Genomic DNA, 22,809 nt, shown 5'->3' on the forward strand with positions numbered 1-22,809 from the left:
TACGCAATCAATAATATAAAACTTTCCAAATTTCGTTCTTCTGTATAGTGTAAAACTTACATGATTTCTCTTTTTGAAAAAATAATAAATAAAAAATGAAATAATGCAAAAAACATGTAACACAATAAAACACACGAGCTGCATATTACACGAATTTACTTATTTGAATTTTCAACGACAGCTTTTTCAATTTCAATTTTGGAACGTTGAAAATTAGCGAATCTGTCGTCGTAGCGCTTAATTTCAACATTTCATTCATCTCGAGCATAAGATTCACTTTTTCTAAACAAAAAGAAAAATTTTTTCGACTGAAGCGACGAGCTCTCGTCTTTGCGTTTTAAAAACACGATAAACGCCTATAGGCTTTTAATAACGAATCTCAACAGCCAAAATGGCACAAATGTTTCACCGCGTTTTGCGTTGATGTATGTTCTTTTTAAATAAATCGAATGAAACTACCATAAAAGGAATTATTTATTCGTCCAACTTTACATTCGATCATTAAGTCTTTGTTTTATTCGCGAATAAAACGCTATCGTAAAAACACCTTCCAACAAAACAACACACAAGGCTCATTTGTTTGGCAAAATGAAAACGCCTCGGAGCAAATACCACCTATACCTACTTTATATTCGCCAAAACACCGGCAAATTCTTCATAAGTGGTTCATAAGGGTTGGTATAGAGTACCTCTTATATATATATATATATATATATATAGACTACACCGACGACGAGGACGACGTATTGTGCCGTATACGACTTATACGAGTAAGTACTAAAGGTTGTAAATTTAATATTTCTCATAACCTGAATGTGTAAAAGTGATGAACGAGTTCATATCGGTTTCACTGTACCTACGTATGCTGTACAACGGGTCTCGACAGTTTAACCAATATTCGTTTAATGAAAAAAAACCTCTATGATTCGCGTGTATCATCGGGGAAAAAATGGAAAGCATAAAGAAAGAACACTATCACGATTTTATTCTAGTAAAATGGTTTTGAAATAAAAGTCAAGTTGTTTAAAAATAATATCCGACAAGACTTTCCTTATCAGTGACGTGTAGATATGGTCAAAATATACCTACATGTAGGCGAACAGGAAATTAAAAAAAAAAAAAAAAAAAGATTCTACTCGTACCAAACAATATTTTTACTTATAAAATTCAAAGTTGAAATAAATAACACCTGTCCAAGTGTAAAACAGAAGGCCAATTTCATTTTAGGCATATAACACTTCGTATCGACATTCTTGAAAAATACACCATGCTCACATTTTAGGGGCCCATTGACTTATAACAAGATAACGATGGTTCCGTTTCCTTTTTCACCGATTTGAACACTCATAAAAAATTAAATAGGTACCTCTACTTACTTTTGGTCTTTACAACACCCACAATTCATAAGAAATCTCTGCTCTGGAACAAAAATTATCTACTTAAGTACAGCAGATGCAGTTTTGAAACGAAAGGGAGATTGATTTTCTTCGAGATACATACGAAAAAAATTAAAATCAAACGAATTGGAAATCTCCATAAATCACCCACTTTTTTCAAAATTGAATAGCTAGGAAGACACAGGGTGGTTGAATGCAGCTAGAAATGAATTGTTATTTGAACTCAGTAACTTCATAGATAGTGAGAATGAATATCATGCCATTGACTTGGTGAGGGGTAAAAAGTTACCCCTGGAGACAGAGACATTTTCGAAAAAATCGTGATTTTTTTCTCCAGCTCCGACGCAACCTGTTTTCGAAAAAATGGCCAAGTTTCAAAAGATAGCATGTGAGATTCTGCGCCGAATTAGACCATTGCTGTCAAATCTAAGTTTACTTTTAAGGTTCTACTGAGCGGTTGAAAATTTGCAAATTGCTTAATTCTGGGTAAATTCGTGTTTTGAAAATGTATTCTTTTCAAATTATTCGCATTAATTAGGTCCCTATGCCAAAATTTTTAAAGAAAAATTTCTTATTTCCAAATATTTCTCATAAATTAAGCCAAAACGTCGAAAGATATCATTTCTGAAACTAAGGAAACGTTTTGGAACGCAGTGATGCCAATTTTTTGGTCATTATAGCCAAGTTTAGAAAACCCAAAAAATTTGCTAAGTTTTTGGCTAATTTTCTCGATTGTTTGAATGGTAATACATAATGACCAAAAAATTGGCACCACTACGTTTCAAAATATTTCCTTAGTTTCAGAAATGATATCTTTCGACGTTTTGGCTTAATTTATGAGAAATATTTGGAAATAAGAAATTTTTAAAACATGATTTTACCCAAAAGTAATCGTTTTGCAAATTTTCAACCACTCAAAGGAATTGGTCTTGGATTTTGATTGCAATGGCACAGATCGACATAGAATTTCAAATACTTTCATTTGGAATTGGGTCATTTTTTCCAAAAGAGGATGGCCTCCTCTTTGAGAACCCATATCTCCCCTCCAGAGGCACCTCAGGAACTAAAATTTTTTCTGATTGATTTTCAACTCAAAACGGAAGGTCTTTACAGAATTTGGTTGAAGTTTTCAAACACTTTTTTTTTTTTTTTTTTTGATAGGTAATGTTAATACTCGTACGTACGAATAGGAATCATACAAAAATACAAATACAAATGTTGACGTTGACACAGAACTAAGTATGAAAGTAAAGCTTCCGTTATCTACCTCAGAAACATGACTGGAGAAGGTATCAATAAACACGAGTTTCAGTTTAGCTTAAGTGTCTGTTAAATTTAAGTATACAAAATTGTACACGTTTGGTAAAATTTAATGCTGTCAAACTTGTCTTACAAGCAAATGTAGCAAATACAACAAAATATGTACCTACTATGTACGAGTGAACGACTCAAAATATGAATGTAAACATTTATACGTACATGATACTTACTTAGAACAGCAATTACTTTTTTCAATCAGATAAAATTTTTAATAACTTTCTTCCACGTGGAAAGTACGAAGTACCTACGTATAGTTGTTGTTGTAGGTAGTACTAAACGCCTCATTTAAAAATATACCTTACACATAGGCAGATACCTATCGAAGGTTGTTATATCGAATCGAATACATACGTTTGTGAAAAAAGAAAAAATTTACCACTGCTCAATACCAACGACCTATTTTAGGAAAAAGAATCAATCGTCTTTCATCGAGATACGAAAAGGTAGGTAGGTAAACAGAACAGAGCAGAATGCTCGACGATCATATCAAAATACTCTACTAGAATTAAAATGCAACAAAGCCCAAATGTAATTTACCTAAATAAGTACGTTTTTATAAAACCACGTCCAAATCTCTTTTATCCTGTTGCATTTCAAAGGGAAATAATATATAAATTTTCTGGCCGACAAAGCAAATATTTTATAAAAATTCACCGACCAAAACGAAAACTTAGTAGATATCCATTTAAGTATGAAATGTTATGGTAAAACGAAAATTGGAACTTCAACGTAAGTATAACATTTTGCCGGAAATTACACTCGTAAATAATATTTGAAAAACCAGCTGTTCTTATGGTTTACTTTTTTAGGCGATCTGTGGCCATCGCAAGGTAGGAAATTAACGTGTTATATTTTTTCTTAACAACGAGCACACGAGAGAAATAAAATTAAAAATGCGCTGCTCGGGTTTAAATTGAAACTTGGATCAGAGAAGCTGGCTGGAGTGGTAGCGGGATACCCGCAGAGTCAACATTTTAGACCAGATCGTTCTCAAAACGCTCGAGTTTTTGTATCATATTTTTATTTATTTTAATTTTGTCACCGAGTTTTTCAAACCACTTGTCTTGAATTGGTCGGGTTATTTTTTTTTTCACTGTTCGTATATTCAACATATCCCGTTGTAAAAGTCTTGGTAAGGGTTCTTCATAAATGTACATTGGCTAAAGTCTATAATTTTTCCTTTTTGTAAAGGGTACAATCGACCAATTTCAAAATACGAGTTCATATACCTACCTACCTATCTATATACTACATAATAGGCTGAACTTGAACAAATGAACGTAAGAGAGAAAATGCTGTACAGGATGTGCAGAATATTTGGCAAAATAAACGCGATTTTTTGAAACGTACATCTAGGTAGATTTTTTCACATTTAGTGTTTTCAAATTGGTGAAAAATCAAGGATTACTTATGCATTTTTCTTACGTAGGATTACCCTTTTTAATACTATTGAGTAATTATTTGTTATATCCTGGAATTTTTTCAAATATTTGCGGTGACAGGTGAAAAATTGCGTTAGATGTTGTAAAGTTGTGGTCTGCCAAAATTTCTTTTTAAAAAATGCCAATTTTTTCAAAAGTTCAAAAACGCACTTTCCATGAAAACACCAAAATTTGATCAAAATGAGCAGGAAAGCTAATGTTTGGTTTATTTACTATTTTTGATCGCGTGAGTCGTATTTCACCGCTGGAGAAAAATATTGATTTGAACTAAACATACGTAACAGAGTGACAGATATTTTGAAAAGTTGCCTCAATCGATCAAAGCAGTCAGAGAAGAACAATCAGTTCCTGAACTTCATTGAGGCACTTTTTCCAAGGGAAAATTATTTCATCAAATCGATCTGAAGAGATCTAATCTGATCAAAATTTTGATCTGAGTAGATCTAATTGGATCTGCAAAATGCCCAGATTTGATCGGTCTGATCAACAATATCTGATCAGATCAATTCAGATCTCCCCTACTGCATCTGATCAAATCAGAAGAGATCTAAACTAATCCAATCAAAAATTTGATCAAATCAGACCCATCACTCATTTTCCGCTTAGTTCTTATGACGTTTTGTACAAAGTTTTGATCCACTAGTAAGTACTTAAAATGAGGAACTCGTCTCAAAATAGTCAAAAAAAAAATGCAAACGACTTCAAAAATTCTTTCAAATTCATTACAAGTGATATCAAAATTCAAAAAAAATCGTTGCCAAAGCTTATTAAATTTTATTTCCAAACCCCCTGAGTGAGTAATGTTCCTTAAATAGTTTTTACACAAAACAATGAAACAATCGCCAAAAAAATGCACACGATTTTGCATGGCTTACCTACAAAAATTAAGGCGCCACAGAAACATAAAAATATTTTAATTGGTTGGAAAAATATGTACGTACTTATGTACCTACAAAGAAACATTGTACAATTGTGCATAAAAAGTTATGAAATTATGTACCTACATTCAACTTGACGTCATAATTACAATAATATTGCGTGTTCATGACTACATTTAAATTCATTTTTTTTATGACTCGTAGTATTGTAATTAAATAAATTCGTTCGAATGTAAATTGACGCAAATCGGCAGTTATCTTTATACCCTAATGAAATGAAACCCTTTGAGTGAAATTAAAATGTAGTCTCCGCACCTACGAGTACAATTAAACATCATCGAATGCACTTAATCTACAAGTTAACTGATTTCATTAATGTGTTTAGATACCTAATTGTAAATAGATTCGCTGACACAATTGTACCAGAATAAAAACGTCAGGGATTTTGAAATTGTCCTATTATAAGATTAAAAAAAAAGTTTTTAGTCTTTCATGGTATCAGATTAATACTTCCGATTGTCGATCTCCCAAATAAAATTACATTTAATTAAGTAAAGTACCTATATTAAGTTACATTTGATTACAGGTATACTCCCATCGGTTACATTTATGAGAAATTACATTCAATTAAATTGGCTGTTTGTGAAATTGAATAGAATGTAATTTAATTTGGCAGGATCCTTTTTTACTACTACATTAAATTGATGTTGGATTTTTACGTCTCGTGCGTGTGCTGCATATTATGGCATCGTAGACGTAGCTTACGCGATGAAGTGCTCATCAGAACGCAATGACAGTTGAAATACGATCAAAATAGTAGATTTTCAGCACTTTTTTTTTTAATTTTACAGTTTTTTTTTGAAAAATTTGGGCTCCCACAAAGTATTATTTTCCACATTGACTTTAGGATTAAACCTCGAAGCAGAATCCTAGGTAACTAAAAATATTGAAGTACCTACATATCTAGGTATAATATGCAGAAAACATATTACTTACGTAGTTTTTTAAGATCAATCTTACCAACTGTGTTTTTTCATCGATTTATGCAATTTTTTGGTTATTTTGTGAAATTCACTGCATCTCTGGTAAAATCTTCATTTTTTAAATTGAGCACTTGAAATTTTTTTAAAGCTCTCTTCGAAGAATAAAACGAAGAGCATCGATGAATACCATGAGCAACACAGAGGTTTCCTCTTGAAAAAATAAAAATATTACGAAGCAGAAAAAAACTACCTAATAATTTTTTTTGGCGCCAAATTCCGGTCTGCGATAAAACTGCCCATCGCTACTCTACCCTAATATTTATCTTGCCATCATATAGCATGATGACAATAACCGTTTATTTTACATTTCATATTCATGCAGTGCATAGAAAAATGATCGCAAATTTACGATAATGATGAAATAAAAAAGCTCATAACAAGTACTACGTACATCCTACCTACTCACCTATATATTTTCAAAGCTTTATTATTCAAACACGGTTCATGATATTTATAATCCACCACCCTCATTTTCCAAAAACACATTCAGATTTAAATTATTCAAATTGGAAAATTTAGCTAATTTTTCGAATCTCAACACCCACCTAGGTATAAGAGTGGGTAGGTAGGTACTCTTAATCGTAATTTTACCCATTTGTGATTAGAGTAGGTATAAACGGATAATAATATTATTCTACAAATATGGAGCGAATCTGGTGTAAAATACTTATTATATTCAATATTAAAGTACACAGGTAGTAGGTACATATTAGCATTATTAATTAACGAGATGATTATTTCAAACCTAATGCAAGTATGTGGTATCGGAGATGTTACGAAAATTACAAGTTTTATAGTTTCATAGAAGTTGTTCACTGTTCTATTTGGGAGCCGTAGTTTTGAACTAATTACCACGATAATCTGCATGATACGAAGTTCATGTTTAATATTTTCAAACCAAATACATAGTTACGGACTACGACTACAGCAATAGAGTACAGGGTGACTCGACGAGTACAGCAAATTGCGCCAAAATACAATATACTTCGTATATAAATGGTACCTAAACTACCTACTTATTTAAAACGACGAAGACGAAATTTTTCCTACCAAAACACGTACAGCTTGGGTAATTTTTTACTCTATTACAAAGAGGAAAAGATGTGTTTGGAAATTTTACAAAATTACCTTATATCTACTCGTTGTAGGTGGTTTTAGTCGAATAAGAACATGTCCCAAAAGGTGTACCGACGCGACGCGTCGTGGAACCATTTTATACCGATGTTCGAGGCTAAATAGAGTTTTATTAAATCTTAAATTTTATACGAGTATTTTTAAAGCTGCCACATAGCGATCTTATACGGTGGTGTTTTACAACTTTGGCTATAAATTTTATTGTCACTTTATTCAATGTTGAGCATAGAAAAAAGATTTTTAAAGTATATTTTCGTCGACGTGGTATACGTTTCGATAATAGGTTAACATTTAGCCTTGTATCGTCTTCATACGACGCTAATAGCTGATATGGATATCGAGCTAGTAAAAACAATCGCTAGTATAGTATTTTATTCGATCGTAAAAATTTACTACACCTTTTTAAGTCATTCGAGCTGACTTAAAATGTGTACTTCTGATGGCGTAAAAAATTACAAAGTAGATAATCGTATTGCCACCGCGTATGTTGATCAATTTGACGTTTTCGACTTGCATAATTTAACGCGATCCATTAATAAACGAGTTTGAATTAAATATTTGCCGGCGACGTGCGAGTACTTTTCACGGTGTTGATTTTTCAAACGTTATTTTAAAATGATTTTAGTTTAATTCAAGGTTATAAAGTTTAACATTACGTGTAGGTATCTATCCACCTTAACTTGTTAGCTGTTTAACTTTAATTTTTCATTTGAACTGGTATCGTGAATTTTCACGAGTACTCAAAAGATGGAATTAAAAATTTAATTACTAATTCGAGTCTGATTTAACGCTGAAAAAGAAATACCTACCTGGTTCTTGTGCAGCTTTATACCGGGTGAGTAGATGGGTGAAAATCATGCTGTTAGCAATAAGTAAAAGTACCTACTTGAGAAACTCGACGGTCTTTTATATAATATATGAACTTGGGAAAGCAAAGTAGTAAAAGTTTATTAATTAAATGGTTTACGCCATCTAAAGTATCAAATTACAGTTTGTGAAATTTTATTGTAAGTTATCCTTGTTTTCAAACAACGCCAGTACAGGGTTATTTCACTTGCCTTGATCTTGAAATTTTGGTAAAAATTTTTGAGCGAGTAAAAGACATCATTTGGTTGATTAAAACTGGCAAGAGGTAATTTAGGACTTAGGTATTCGAAAGAAAGTTCTTGAAAGAAGATTACGATTTTTAGACAATATTTTTACGCTTTATTACCTACATATGCTTTGATAACTCTCATGAGTCATGACTTGATTTACATTTTGTTTCAGTTACCCACCTAGGTACTGTCTGTGGTAAAGCAACTCAAACTACGCAAGTTGAAATGAATTGGCTGGCTGCGGTTTAAGGTAAGCAAAAGTTGTTCAGTCATACTCGTATGCCTTCTTGAAATAACTTTCTCAATATTGTTGGTTATCAAAATTTGTGCTTATCGCAGTCTGGTTCGTAGAATTTGACAATTTCTGAAAAACACCTCGTGTTTGAATTTTCTATACTTATTCACATCTGTGGCGTATAAGAACGTTCGTTCAGAGAAGGGGACGGGAAAAAATGAGAAGAGGAGGAAGGAAAAATCTACATTTTTGTCTGATTGAATGAATAAGGAGAGGGGGTTACAATTCTTCATATTCTACAATCAGTTTACGAAAACAATAAAATTACCTGCTTATTGTTAAAGAAAATTTTTTGAAAAATTATTCAATTCTAAAGACATGGACGCTTCTTTTTGTACGTTTTTATAGTTAAGTATCCATTGTGATAGTGGGGTATAAAATAGTCCTTCATAACTGAAAATAGTGAGCTCTCAGTAAACATTTTTTTAAAAAATCGACCTGGGCGCACTTATTTTACTCACTTTAAAATTTTTTTTTGATAGAAAAAATGGGCCTTTCAAAACTAAAAAATTGCAAAATTAAATTAAATCTTTAAATTTTAACCCGGGTAATATTCTTCTTCTTGGTGCCGTTTCACCCGTAAGGGGTATTGTGACTATGATGCACTGGCTGCTACGCCGTTTCTGTGACACTGACACGTATGATACACCATCCAGCTCCCTCCAACTGTCTCTGTTTAGGGCGCTCCTGACCAAGTCCTGACACATGTTGAGCATCCAATGGCTTTCCGGATAGAGTCTGTCCATCTTGTGGGAGAGTGTCCACACCCTCTTGTTCCCTCTACCTTGCCTTGAATGAATAGGGACTCCATCGCATCTGCCCTTGTGACATGCCTGAAGAATTTGAAGATTCAGCTGATGTGAGTACCACTGCCAACTACCTCTTCTGGACACCGATTTCCCCCAGGACGGACACATTAGTCCTTTTCTCCATCCATGGGATCTAAAACATTCTCCTCCAGCACCACATCTTGAGTGCATCAAATTTTTCTTCTTTCTACTTCACATACCATCCAGGTTTCTGACACATAGAGAAAAACTGAAAAAACCAGAGAGTTTACAAGCCTTATCTTCAGAATCTTGCTTACTACTGCATCTGACCATGTCTTCTTTATGCGAGACATGGCGCTTCGGTGTAATTTGAGCTCTGCGTCTTATCTCAACTTCACTGCCTCCTTTGTTATCAACTATAGATCCCAGGTATGAAAATTGATTAACCACTTCAATTCCCTCCATTTCCTTGATTTCAGGCGAGTTGTTCTCAGGCTGATTCACAATCATGATTTTCATCTTCACTTCATTTATTGGCAAAGTCATATTTTGCGCTATAAGCTCTTCCAGACTCTTCAGAAAGCTGGTCATATTTTTGACACTTGAGATGATGAGGGTTGTGTTGTCAGTGTAGCGAAGGTTTGACATTTGTACACATCTGATCGATACTCCTCCCTGCCACTCGACTGAGCCATCGGCATCGTCATTGGCGCTTTCTGATACGTATAAGGTGCATCAGGGCAAGTCAGAATGCGTTTTTCGCAATTCCAACTTTGACCAGCTGTTACTCCCCTTCTAATAAACCAATATGGATCAAATTTATTACGTAGGTTCCCATAAGGGTTCTTAACCTATGGTGAAAATTTGAGCCCAATTGACCTATAACTTTTGCTTAGTGGAATAAAATATAAACTGTTCTGACTTACCCCAAATTGGGGGAAGTTGGAACAAGCTAAACTTTGCAGAGGCGTAGCTCACAAACAGAATGTCCTAGAAAAATTGCTCATAATCTAAATTGTAGAGAATTTAATTCTCTTTGAGATTATTCTCATCAGATTTTCACTAGGACCCACGGTTCGTTCGCTGTATGCGAAAAACTAAGAGATAGAAAGTCTGTATTTGAAAACAAATTCAAAACAACAGCAAAATACAATTGAACCAAAGACATCTAAAATGAAACTGGATCGCGAAAATTTTTACACTGTGATGAAGTAGGGGTAGTACCCTCAAGTCACCTTTAGTAGCACTTCGCCAGATATAACCCACTTGACAAGAGATTTGCCAGTTAAGCCGAAATGCTGGTTGATTTTTGTAAATTTGTCGTTTAATAGGCGCGCAAAAATGACAGTAAATTTGCCGTAGAAAAAACGCCGGTTAGAAAAAGCTACTTTTTATAAAAACAGCCATTTAAACAGCCGTTTTTGACCAGCAAATGGCAGAATTTTTTATTTGCCGAGCTACTGGTTCTCACAAATCAGCTGTTTTTTATTCCCCGATTATAGTGCACATGCGCAATGGGTATTCACAACTTCTTTTTAAAAAATTTAATAAAAGTACGAAGTGCAGTACATGTAGGTATACCGCTTGAAAACAGAAATATTCACTTTGCAATGATAGCTGCGTGGTTAGAGCATTGGATTGTCAAGCGGGAATCGTGGGTTCGATCCCCGCTTGGGCTGGAAATTTTTTGTGGATTTCAGGTTTTTATTCAGCGATTTAATGCATTAGGTATTTAAACAGCAGCCAATTTTTTCCTGGCGTTTTTTTAATGGCAAATTTACTGTCATATTTGAGCCGGCTTTTTCACTTGCTTTTTTTATCGGCGAATCTATTGTCAAGTGGGAAACCTCTTGGCGCTAGAGCAAGTTTTCCAACTTACCCCGAATTCTGACTTCCCCCGGTGCACCTTAAATACAATCATATATTTGGATACTCTTTCAATTTTTCTTCATCTATTAGCCTAAAAATGAAATATCTCTAGATACATTCTTCAACCACCCCCTCATTGCATTGAAATTTGTAAAAATTGATCAGTCCGAACCTAAGAATTCCATAAAGGTGAGGTTACCTATCCATTGTTTAGGAAATTCAATTTCCTTCTAACAAGGGAAGCCCCCCACATGAGAATCTCCGATTTGAACGAAACTTGGACTGTTGGAAAGAGGACCTCAAAAAACACCCATCCACCAATTTTCAGCTGCTCAAGTTGATTTTTCGATTTTTGGCGAATTTTTGAAGTTTTGTGTACACAGGAAAATATGTACAATTCACAAAATGGGAAAAAACTACAAATATCCATCTCTCCCGCGTATCAACTTCCGGAGCTCAAATTTGGGAAAAAGGTAGTCTTCTAGATACCTTATCGACTCATACCACCATTGGCCGGATCCGGCCTTCCGGTCAGTAAACAGAATTTTTTACTTTTTTTCTCATATTTTCGGTGAATTCGAAAAATAGCCGTTTCTCCCCACCACATGAATTTGAGCAGCTAAAATTTTGGTCGAAGGGTTTATGCTTGATACCTAATCGATTAATACTACCGTCGGCCGGATCTGGAATTTGCATGTGAAAGCATATTTTTTGCCCACCTGGTTTTTTATGCCTGTCATAGGAAAAATTGAAAAACCTGTTAAAGCAGCTCATCTAATGCACTTCCAGGGCTCAAATTTTGGTCAAACGATCTGTGCTAGATACCAAATCGACCCGTGCTACCATTGGCCGGATCCGGCCTTCCGGTCAGTAAACAGAATTTTTTACTTTTTTTCTCATATTTTCAGTGAATTTGAAAAATGTCCATTTCTCCCCACAACATGAATTTGAGCAGCTAAAATTTTGGTCGAAGGGTTTATGCTTGATACCTAATCGATTAATACTACCGTCGGCCGGATCTGGAATTTACATGTGAAAGCATATTTTTTGCCCATCTGGTTGTTTATGCCTGTCATTTGAAAAATTGAAAAACCTGTTACAGCAGCTAGTCTAATGCACTTCCAGGGCTCAAATTTTGGTCAAACGATGTGTGCTGGATACCAAATCGACCCGTGCTACCATTTGGTACATTATCAATTCAGATCGCCAAGATTCAAGCCATTGATCAAGGATGCGTGGTACAAATGTGGCTACTTGTCCGAAAGACCCACACCATCCTTTTCCAAAAACAAAATTCCGACATCACATTTTTGTAATAATTACATACCTTGATTTCAGGCTACGTTTTGTTTAATGACTCGATAACATCGACCTATGATATTCAAGATGTAATATTGTACTCTTATTGAAATCTTCCGTTGTCATGTAATAAAAAATAAGATGGACAAAAAATATGCTTTCTGATGTAAATTCCAGATCCGGCCGATGGTAGTATTAATCGATTAGGTATCAAGCATAAACCCTTCGGCCAAAATTTTAGCTGCTCAAATTCATGTGGTGGGGAGAAACGGCCATTTTTTGAATTCACTGAAAATATGAGAAGAAAAGTAAAAAATTCTGTTTACTGACCGGAAGACCGGATCCGGCCAATGGTAGCACGGGTCGATTTGGTATCTAGCACAGATCGTTTGACCAAAATTTGAGCCCTGGAAGTGCATTAGATGAGCTGCTTTAACAGGTTTTTCAATTTTTCCTATGACAGGCATAAACAACCTGGTGGGCAAAAAATATGCTTTCACATGTAAATTCCAGATCCGGCCGACGGTAGTATTAATCGATTAGGTATCAAGCATAAAGCCTTCGGCCAAAATTTTAGCTGCTCAAATTCATGTGGTGGGGAGAAACGGCCATTTTTCGAATTTACTGAAAATATGAGAAAAAAAGTAAAAAATGCTGTTTACTGACCGGAAGGCCGGATCCGGCCAATGGTAGCACGGGTCGATTTGGTATCTAGCACAGATTGTTTGACCAAAATTTGAGCCCTGGAAGTGCATTAGATGAGCTGCTGTAACAGGTTTTTCAATTTTTTCCAATGACAGGCATAAACAACCAGATGGGCAAAAAATATGCTTTCACATGCAAATTCCAGATCCGGCCGACGGTAGTATTAATCGATTAGGTATCAAGCATAAAGCCTTCGGTCAAAATTTTAGCTGCTCAAATTCATGTGGTGGGGAGAAACGGCCATTTTTCGAATTTACTGAAAATATGAGAAAAAAAGTAAAAAATGCTGTTTACTGACCGGAAGGCCGGATCCGGCCAATGGTAGCACGGGTCGATTTGGTATCTAGCACAGATCGTTTGACCAAAATTTGAGCCCTGGAAGTGCATTAGATGAGCTGCTTTAACAGGTTTTTCAATTTTTCCTATGACAGTCATAAAAAACCAGGTGGGCAAAAAATATGCTTTCACATGCAAATTCCAGATCCGGCCGACGGTAGTATTAATCGATTAGGTATCAAGCATAAACCCTTCGACCAAAATTTTAGCTGCTCAAATTCATGTGGTGGGGAGAAACGGCCATTTTTCGAATTCACTGAAAATATGAGAAAAAAAGTAAAAAATGCTGTTTACTGACCGGAAGGCCGGATCCGGCCAATGGTAGCACGGGTCGATTTGGTATCTAGCACAGATCGTTTGACCAAAATTTGAGCCCTGGAAGTGCATTAGATGAGCTGCTTTAACAGGTTTTTCAATTTTTCCTATGACAGGCATAAAAAACCAGGTGGGCAAAAAATATGCTTTCACATGCAAATTCCAGATCCGGCCGACGGTAGTATTAATCGATTAGGTATCAAGCATAAACCCTTCGACCAAAATTTTAGCTGCTCAAATTCATGTGGTGGGGAGAAACGGCCATTTTTCGAATTCACTGAAAATATGAGAAAAAAAGTAAAAAATGCTGTTTACTGACCGGAAGGCCGGATCCGGCCAATGGTGGTATGAGTCGATCAGGTATCTAGAAGACTACCTTTTTCCCAAATTTGAGCTCCGGAAGTTGATACGCGGGAGAGATGGATATTTGTAGTTTTTTCCCATTTTGTGGATTGTACATCTTTTCCTGTGTACACAAAACTTCAAAAATTCGCCAAAAATCGAAAAATCAACTTGAGCAGCTGAAAATTGGTGGATGGGTGTTTTTTGAGGTCCTCTTTCCAACAGTCCAAGTTTCGGTCAAATCGGAGATTCTCATGTGGGGGGCTTCCCTTGTAAGAAGGTCCTCTACACTTTTCAGTTTCAATTTCAATGAAATATTTTGAAATAAAGTAAGAAAAATTTTAAATATTTTCATTTGGGGGGAGGGGAATTGGATAGGAAATCTCCAGCTTCCCTTTGGTGCTCGTCTCATGCAAATTGGGAGGAGTGGGATAAAGATCAATATACTTGTTCTTAATATCCTACTATAAGCATTTTACGAATGATTTTTTCTTCCATTACGTGTACTCAAATATTATGTAGGTACATACCTATTTTTAGTCATGCTATGATTTTGATTTGGCTATTGATGGAATTGTATGTATTTTATTTGTTGAAAAAATGAGTATTATTTTGAATTCACATGTTAGGTTATAAATTTCGTTGTGTGGAATTCTGCGTGTTGCTTCGTCATTCTAATTTTCGATAACATCGATCTCGTGATTTATTACTTATACTCTCGCACCAAAACGTGCTCATTTTACACTTAAGACCTTTGTAGTGCTATATGGAATTCTAATCATATAAGTAGGCCGAAATATTTCCAATAGGTGTGCTAATTTTGATCTTTTTGAATACCTAAGTGATATTGGGACATTTGCGCAAAAAGTAGGCGGTATCCAGACCTGAGGTTTTTAGAATATTGTAGGAGTTTTTTCAATACATTTCTTTTTGGCGTTTTCCTTCGTAGAACCCTTTTTAATTCCTCGCATTTTTCTTGATGAAATGCCACTGTGAGCGCTTGTACGAGTAGATATTTTACGAGCACCGAGTGAAAAGATAAACAAAAGCATGTCAAATTTATTCGAATTTTAAGCATGAGCCATAATTTATTTTTATTGCAAAATAAGAGTAAAGTTTTTCAACTTGAATTATTTTGAGATCAAGTTTTCCTTTTTTCCCTTCTTACTGCACAGTGTACCTACGAGTACACCAAGTTCGAATGTAGGCATAAGTTACCAAACTAACTATATTTTTTGAGACTGATATAACGAAGCTAAAAAAGTTGAAAACGATAGCCAAACTGCAAAATTTCCTTCTTTTATAGCTGTAGGCTTTTTGATATGAGCTTGCACTTTTCCAGCGAGAAAAAAATTTTGTTTGAAGCGTATAATGGTGTAAATTCATATAACCATAACACTCATTTCGTCGAATAATATGAGAAGAAAAGGAAAACGTATTAAGATATATTTCGCGTATCGAAAACACAAATCTTTCAGAGGAAAAAAGCACACCGAAGGAAAATGTTTCAAAGTATACAGGTACATATAAAAGTTGTGCAAAAGTGTAGGTACCTTAATATAATAAAAGTGCCAAGCTCGTCAAGGAACTTGTGTTTTTTTTCTTTTGTTTTTTTTAAGAATATATACTTATGTAAGTACGTTTATTTTTACACAATTTTATAAGATCAAAGATTCGTTTATAAAATTCAATTTGACAACGCAGGTTGGAATTTGCATTAATTTCAAGTTACTCTATTTTTCTTTTTCGTTGATAATATAAGCAGGACCTTTTATCACGTTAAAACTAAAAATTTAAAATTACCCATTTTTTTTCCACAAATGAAAACGAGAAAATTAAAATAATTAATCTAAGACCTTTTAATTCGTGTATTTTCGTAAAAGCCATTAAAAATAAAATTCGATTAATTTTCGCACGCGAATCGTCATTCGTGAATAAATAATTACTTATTTTGAATTAAATTTAAAGTAAAATTGAAAAATTAATTTCGTTTTTGAAACGTTACTTATCTAGTATTTCGATTGTAAATGACTTGTTGATATCAGCACGTAGACGCAATTTAATTAGGTAATGATAATCTCGATCGTCATTTCGCTTTAGCTAGTTTCAGATTAATATTCAAATCTTCATTAATGTATATAACTTGCGCCAGCTTTGTGTAGGTACCGTATCGAAGCTGCATACATAGCCTATCTCGAGAGATTTACAATAGAATTTTCATGTTCGCAAATGAAATCACATGATTCGTCCTTGAAATTACACGAATAGAATTTACGTATCTAAATCTTAAAACCATAATCTCTTAATTTTTCTTTCCAATAAATTAACCTCAAAATAACGAGCATTTAGTTTGAACGAACGTAAGGAAGCTGAAAAATAGAACTTATAAAGTTTACTCGATATTAAAAAATGATGATGAAAGTACGTAAGTACTTACCTATAGTGGTAAAAATAGTAATTCTCGTATATATCTTAACTCGATGACAGGTAATTAAAAGTAGTAATTTATATAAACTTCGTATGAGTAAGTATATAAATTTTCAAGGTAACGTGACTCAATTTTCAACCCAATTTTTAATCAGCTGGTTGAAAAGCTCACAAATACGTGCAGTTCGTGGTATCTCACCTATGCTCCACGTACACTTACTGGTACATACATGGAACTAAAACTCTAGAAATTCCGTCGTCACACATCAATGCAAACATACTACGTGTTATGGTTGCAGGATAAAAATGATTATACGTATATTTTTATCGCCACGTCGAATAAATGATACCGACGAGATGAAAGGTCGAATGTAATAATTTTTTACCACGCGGAGATCTAAGAAATGTGACGTGTCGACGGTGTTAATAAATTTGCATAACCGAAACGCCGTAAATACGCGAGAGTATGTGTTGCCATATGTTTCATTCTTGTCCCGCCTCCACACCTCCATACCCATCTGTTGAACTGTTTATGTTACAAAATACTTGTTTTGGTTGTAAATTAAGGCTCACACCATGAACCAAAAGGAAAGATAGTGTTTGTCGCGTACACGGCGCGGCGTATAGCTGTACGACGATGAAGGTTGTGAATTTTTAACAATTTTGTAATTAGATTTGGCTTTTGTTAAGAATACCTACTCGTCCAACCTACATTCACTCGTACGTACGCACATAACACGTAGGAAAAATTCACTAGAATCATTTTAAAATAGTAGTCGGTTTCGAGATAATCTTCAGCGAAACGAAAAGTGTCGTTGGTAATAAATTATCTTATTTAAGTGGTATTAAAACGAAACGAAGCGTTAGAGTTTCCAGTTATTTTAATTCAATATGAATTCGCGTCTTGCATTATTAACACATCGCTGCAATATCACTGCCGTTTTAAAGTGGCCGAATAATTATCCTAATTTCGAACGTGTTTCGTTTTGCTTTTTGTATATATACTTTAGCGTGTATAAAAAAGTTTTACAGGGGTTTTGTTAAAAATACCCTAGGATTTGAGACTTTTATACTCGTACGTCGCGTCGCGACCTTTGCAACGTGCCTAACAATTTTCACGATTATATCTTTTTTAAAGCTAATTCGTGATTTTTGGGGTTTATTTTATTGCTCGAAGTAAAGTAATACGGGAACTCTTATTGTTGGGAAATATTTTACATTTTTTCAGAGCCTTTGATGTACCTATACTATTTCAGTCTTTCATCGAATTATTTCCTATTGTAAAATGAATTCGAGCCGAGAAAATAATTTTGTTATCTTTGAGGAAATAAAACAGATGGTAAAATAAAAGGCCTACCTGCTAAACCTGCTGTCTAAATTTGTTAAGTTAAAATTAATCTTCAAACATGTCTGCGTTAGTTTTGTCAACGAATTTTGATAATTTTCAAAACGTTCCGAATATAGGTTAATGTGTCTCCGCCGTTTCTTTGATTTCATTATATGAAACGAGCGCAGTTTATAATTTAAACGTTTTGTTGGTACCTATACTTAGATGGAAAAACCAAAGAAGCATCGAATCAATTTTAAGAATTAACTCGACGCATGTAGGTACTAATTGTTTTCAAAATCTCATTTGTAGCTTTTTGTAGAACAGAGAAGAAAACATAGAAATATTAGATAGATCCATACGTGGGTACATAGGAACGAGTATTATACACGTATTTTCTGCTTATGTGTGGCTCGTAAAAATAATGCTTGTCTGCAGATTAAATTTCCAAACAATAAGCCGCAACCGAAGGTCGCTAAACTTTCTACAGTTTTAATTTTTGAAAGATTTTTCTCAAAATGCCAATAAACTATCCAAAAAATAACGTGATGAAAAGATACGAAGTCCTTCAAATTTGGTCGAGTATTTTCTTCTTTGATGAATTTTTCAGGTGTTGATAGACCAAAAATTGGCAAAAAGGGGGAGAGGATAGGAATTGAGAAGAATTTATTTACAAGTAAGAGCTCGGGTGATATTGAAAATTCACTAGAGGCTCTAAGAAAGTCAAATTGCGATTATTTTCAAGTTGGGACTGATTGTGTAGACTAGTGTGGACACAGCAGATGATATTATCTTGTTGGAAACTCCACTCGTTAAATTCCGTTCTTGAAAGATTTGATTTTTTTTACATTTTCTGGAATTTACTAATTGGTCAAAAATTCACGTTTAAATTGGCATTCTGGAATTTTACAGACAGTCACTCAAAACGGCTGAGAGCTTGCCAAATAAGAACAAACCGAAGTTATAGCTTCTAAAGTTAATTGTTGATCCCTTCAAAGCGATTTGAAATATCTAGAGAAAAAATCGCTGGAGGTTCTAGAATGGTCCAAAACTAGTGCCTAGTTGTAGGTTCGTGAGAGTTGAATAAAAAAAAGTTATATCATTTAATTTATTTTAAAAAGTGTAAAAATCGTCCTTAAAACAGCTTTTTTGCTTTTTTTAAATTTTAAAAAAGTCTCCAAAATTCAAAAATTAACTTTAACGACCTGGAATTTTGCTTGCGGAAGTTTTAGAACAAGGTCTTTCGATTTAGCTTAGTTTGGTTCAAATCATGGAGTGTCTGTTCAAAAGGTTCCCTTGTTAGGAAATTTGGGAGAGTCTCAGAAATAATTTTAGAATTGGGAAAATTTTGCTTTTATTTTCCTGTTGTAGTTGCAGCATAGATTTTTTCGACTTTCACCCCCTTCCTTCGCCAAAAAATTGCAAAATAAAACATCTGATCTTTTACTGACTTATGACTTATCTCACACACTGCTATACACGTTCAAACCTTCTTCAAATCATCTCCAATTTCTGATCATGAGTTTGTTCTTGTACAATGCAAATGTGAATCAGACATTGCTAAAAAAATTATTAGAATGCATTTTTGAGATCACTGAACAAATTTTCGTTCAAAAAGCTCCCCCACACTACTTTCCACATGTTGATATCCACATCACAATTTGGGAAGTTCGATTGATAGTTGTATCTTTTGTGTTTCCATTTTCCATCGCATAGCTCATCCCAAAATGTAAAAGTGGAAATGTTCATAGATTCACTAATATTGGTACGTAGACATTACACAATAAGCCATCGTATTCCATAAAGTACGTAGGCTGCCATACCTACTTAAATTCTAGTGAACCAAATGAAATCGACCAATAAATAAAATTTTCAAACTGAAAATTTCACATCTTTAAGCCATTTTATCAAGATACCAATACATGTAACAGAGTTCGTAGGAAGAATTTCGTGCCGGAAAACACACCTTATAGTGTCTGACCGCCTCCACAGTCCACATTGCGTTACCTTTTTGGAGACTTTTACTCAATGTCAGAAGAACGTTTATTTCCTCCCAACCTTTTAGCAAAATTTGGTACAAACGCGTGTGCAAACTGTCTAACGAAGAATACATTTTATTTTGGAATTTGTTAGCGCTCGACCTACGCTTAAGCACGCGAACTCGCCCCAAAACCGGAAATAACAAATGAGAGCTTCCATCGTCCATCGTCCATGTTCACTCTTTACGTTCCAAAGACAAAAGAAACGTATACTGAAAATGTTCCGTGATCTCTGCAGTTACGATAATTTTATACATTTAAATTACCAATGATTTGAATAGCTGAACATGGTAATTTTTATTTCATTCAAATTCTCGCAGCAAAAAACATAATAATACCTACCTAAAGACGAATACAATGGATATATCTCACTTGTGCTAAAACACACGTATATCATAAATGCCTTTATTGCATGAAAAATTGTGTGAGCTTTGAAAATACGAAAATCACAATCCAGTGTATAGGTATTACCTCGTATTACTTACACATCTCTTTTTTTTTCAAATTCGCCTCAGGTTAGGAAAACTTTAGGTAAGTGAAAATTTTCCAATTGGCTGGAAAAGAAGAATTTACCTATCACTTTTTTGAAAATTTTGAATTTAAAACAGGGAAACCTTATTTACGAATTTTTATAATTTAATATCTCATTACCATAAAACCACGGCCGGGTGTTCAAACTTCAATCAATTCAAAATTTTTTATCCATTTGTCTAAATCTAAGTTTTCTGAACTGAATAAGAAAATACTCTTCGACGACTACAGAGACTGAAAATCATTTACGAATTTCTCGAGTGACAGAAATCTCAACTTAAACCATCTGAGGATTTGAAAACCAATTGGCTCATATCGATGGTATTCTCGAGACTTAGGTATTGAATAAACCGTATTATAGAACATATCATAACACATGCGTTTGCCTTCTATTTCTCTCTGCAAATACTCAAGATGAACCCAAGTGTTAAAGGTGGCTTATCTGCCTGTCTCGAGATTGGCGAAATACGTAGAATGCCTGAAACGCCAGCAGAAGGTATTACTATACGAAAAGTTTACAATTTCATCGCACGCAATGCGTAACAAATTAGATACCCGGAATAAAAGATTTCCCTTTCAGATATGAATCAACTCGAACGAGCTAACGAATTACACTTTTACTAATTTTTTTTATATACAATCTAATACCGGAATAATTGCTTATACAACTTTCATCTTTAAATACTTACTTATCTTTAATGCATCTTATTCGTAAATTAAATTACAATCTTTGAGTAATTACCATTCGAATTATATTAAAGAAAAGGGTATAGTAGGTCGTAATTTACTAAGCTCTTCTTTAATTACTTCTCTACCCTGCATAAAATTTACCAAATAGGCAAGATGAAAGTTCAATTTGTAGGCTTCTAAATTCGTGCAATATATATATTCAGAAATGAATAGAAATGCTTTTCATTAAGAAAAAAAGAAAGAAAGAAAAAACGTCGCAGAGCTTTTTCAGCCAAGTTTTCTGAATGTTATTATTTCCAAGAAGAAGAATACAAAATGAAAAATTCTTTGAAACAATACGTTTGCATAATTAGGTAGGTATTGGTAGATACAACTTACCTACATTATTCATATAAATTTTCAATGAATTTGTTGTTTTATCAAATGGCAAGCTGAAAGGTCAAAAGTTTTGAAGAACAGGAGGGGAAGGGCAAAGTCTCCTCTCGAAGGAAAATTATGAATCATGATTTTTTTTTTGCTTGAAACCTGATTATGAAATTGATGGAGACTCTGCAGGATTTTCAAGTTGACAAAATCTCAGAAAGTCATTTTGGGGAGTTTGGTAAAATTTTAATTCAAGTATCTAGTACATTGATATTTTTAAACTGTTTCTTTAAAAAAACAAAAGCCAGACTTGATGCTTAAGAGATTACTTCAGTGTACCCAAAGTGTTAGAAATTGGCCATTTTTTTCAAAGTTCTCAAAAGTTGGACAAAGTATTGTAACAAAATTACCTGCAATTTACCAAAAATGATGTGTAATTTACCAAAAATCATCTGTAACTTGCCAAAAATTGCCAGTAATTAACCATAAATTACCTACAATTTGCCAAAAAATCACGTGTAATTTACTAGAAATTACCTGTAGTTCACCAAAAATTACCTACAATTTGCCTGAAATCATTTGTATTTTACCAGAAATTACCTGTAGTTTACCAAAAATTACCTGTAATTTACTAAAATTTACCTGAAATTTACCAAAAATTACCTACAATTTGCCAGAAAGTTGCTGGTAAATTGCAGGTAATTTCTGGTAAATTACAGGTAATTTCTGGTAAATTGCAGCAGGTAATTTACCAAAAATTACCTGCAATTTACCAGAAATTACATGTAATTTACCAAAAATTACCTGCAATTTACCAGAAATTATCTGTAATTTACCAGAAATTACCTGTAATTTACCAGAAATTACCTGCAATTTACCAGAAGTTACCTGTAATTTACCAGAAGTTACCTGTAATTTACCAGAAATTACCTGTAATTTACCAGAAATCATCTGTAACTTGGCAATACAAGTTGGAACTAAAGTAGGAACGAATAATTTACCAAAAATTGCTAGTAATTTACCCAAAATTATTGGTAATTTTGTTTTTGGTCAGTTATAGTATGCACTTATTTCAAACTCCTACAACCAGAGGCCCGAGTACGCTCCCATTCAATTTGCAGATACAAATGCGAGTTTCAAAAAAAAAAAAGTGAATAAGAGTTAAGAAATGTGCCTTTTACCCTTCCGAA

The 22,809-nt window shown here is 34.1% G+C and overlaps 1 protein-coding gene across 4 annotated transcripts in view; it reads left to right on the forward strand.

The window, feature by feature from the left end:
• LOC135835949 (calcitonin gene-related peptide type 1 receptor-like) overlaps positions 1-22,809 on the forward strand; it is a 95,661-nt gene that overhangs the window by 34,488 nt on the left and 38,364 nt on the right. For 2 of the 4 annotated variants that reach the window (XM_065350475.1, XM_065350473.1), the window contains one exon: positions 8,484-8,561. The gene's annotated coding sequence lies outside the window, so the exon portion shown is untranslated. Of the gene's footprint in view, positions 1-7,611; positions 7,873-7,906; positions 8,050-8,483; positions 8,562-22,809 lie in introns of those variants that run through there. The other 2 variants (XM_065350474.1, XM_065350476.1) reach the window with 2 other exon arrangements.

The sequence above is a fragment of the Planococcus citri genome, chromosome 2, assembly GCF_950023065.1.
Source record: "Planococcus citri chromosome 2, ihPlaCitr1.1, whole genome shotgun sequence".
In the NCBI taxonomy this organism is placed as follows: Eukaryota; Metazoa; Arthropoda; class Insecta; order Hemiptera; family Pseudococcidae; genus Planococcus; species Planococcus citri.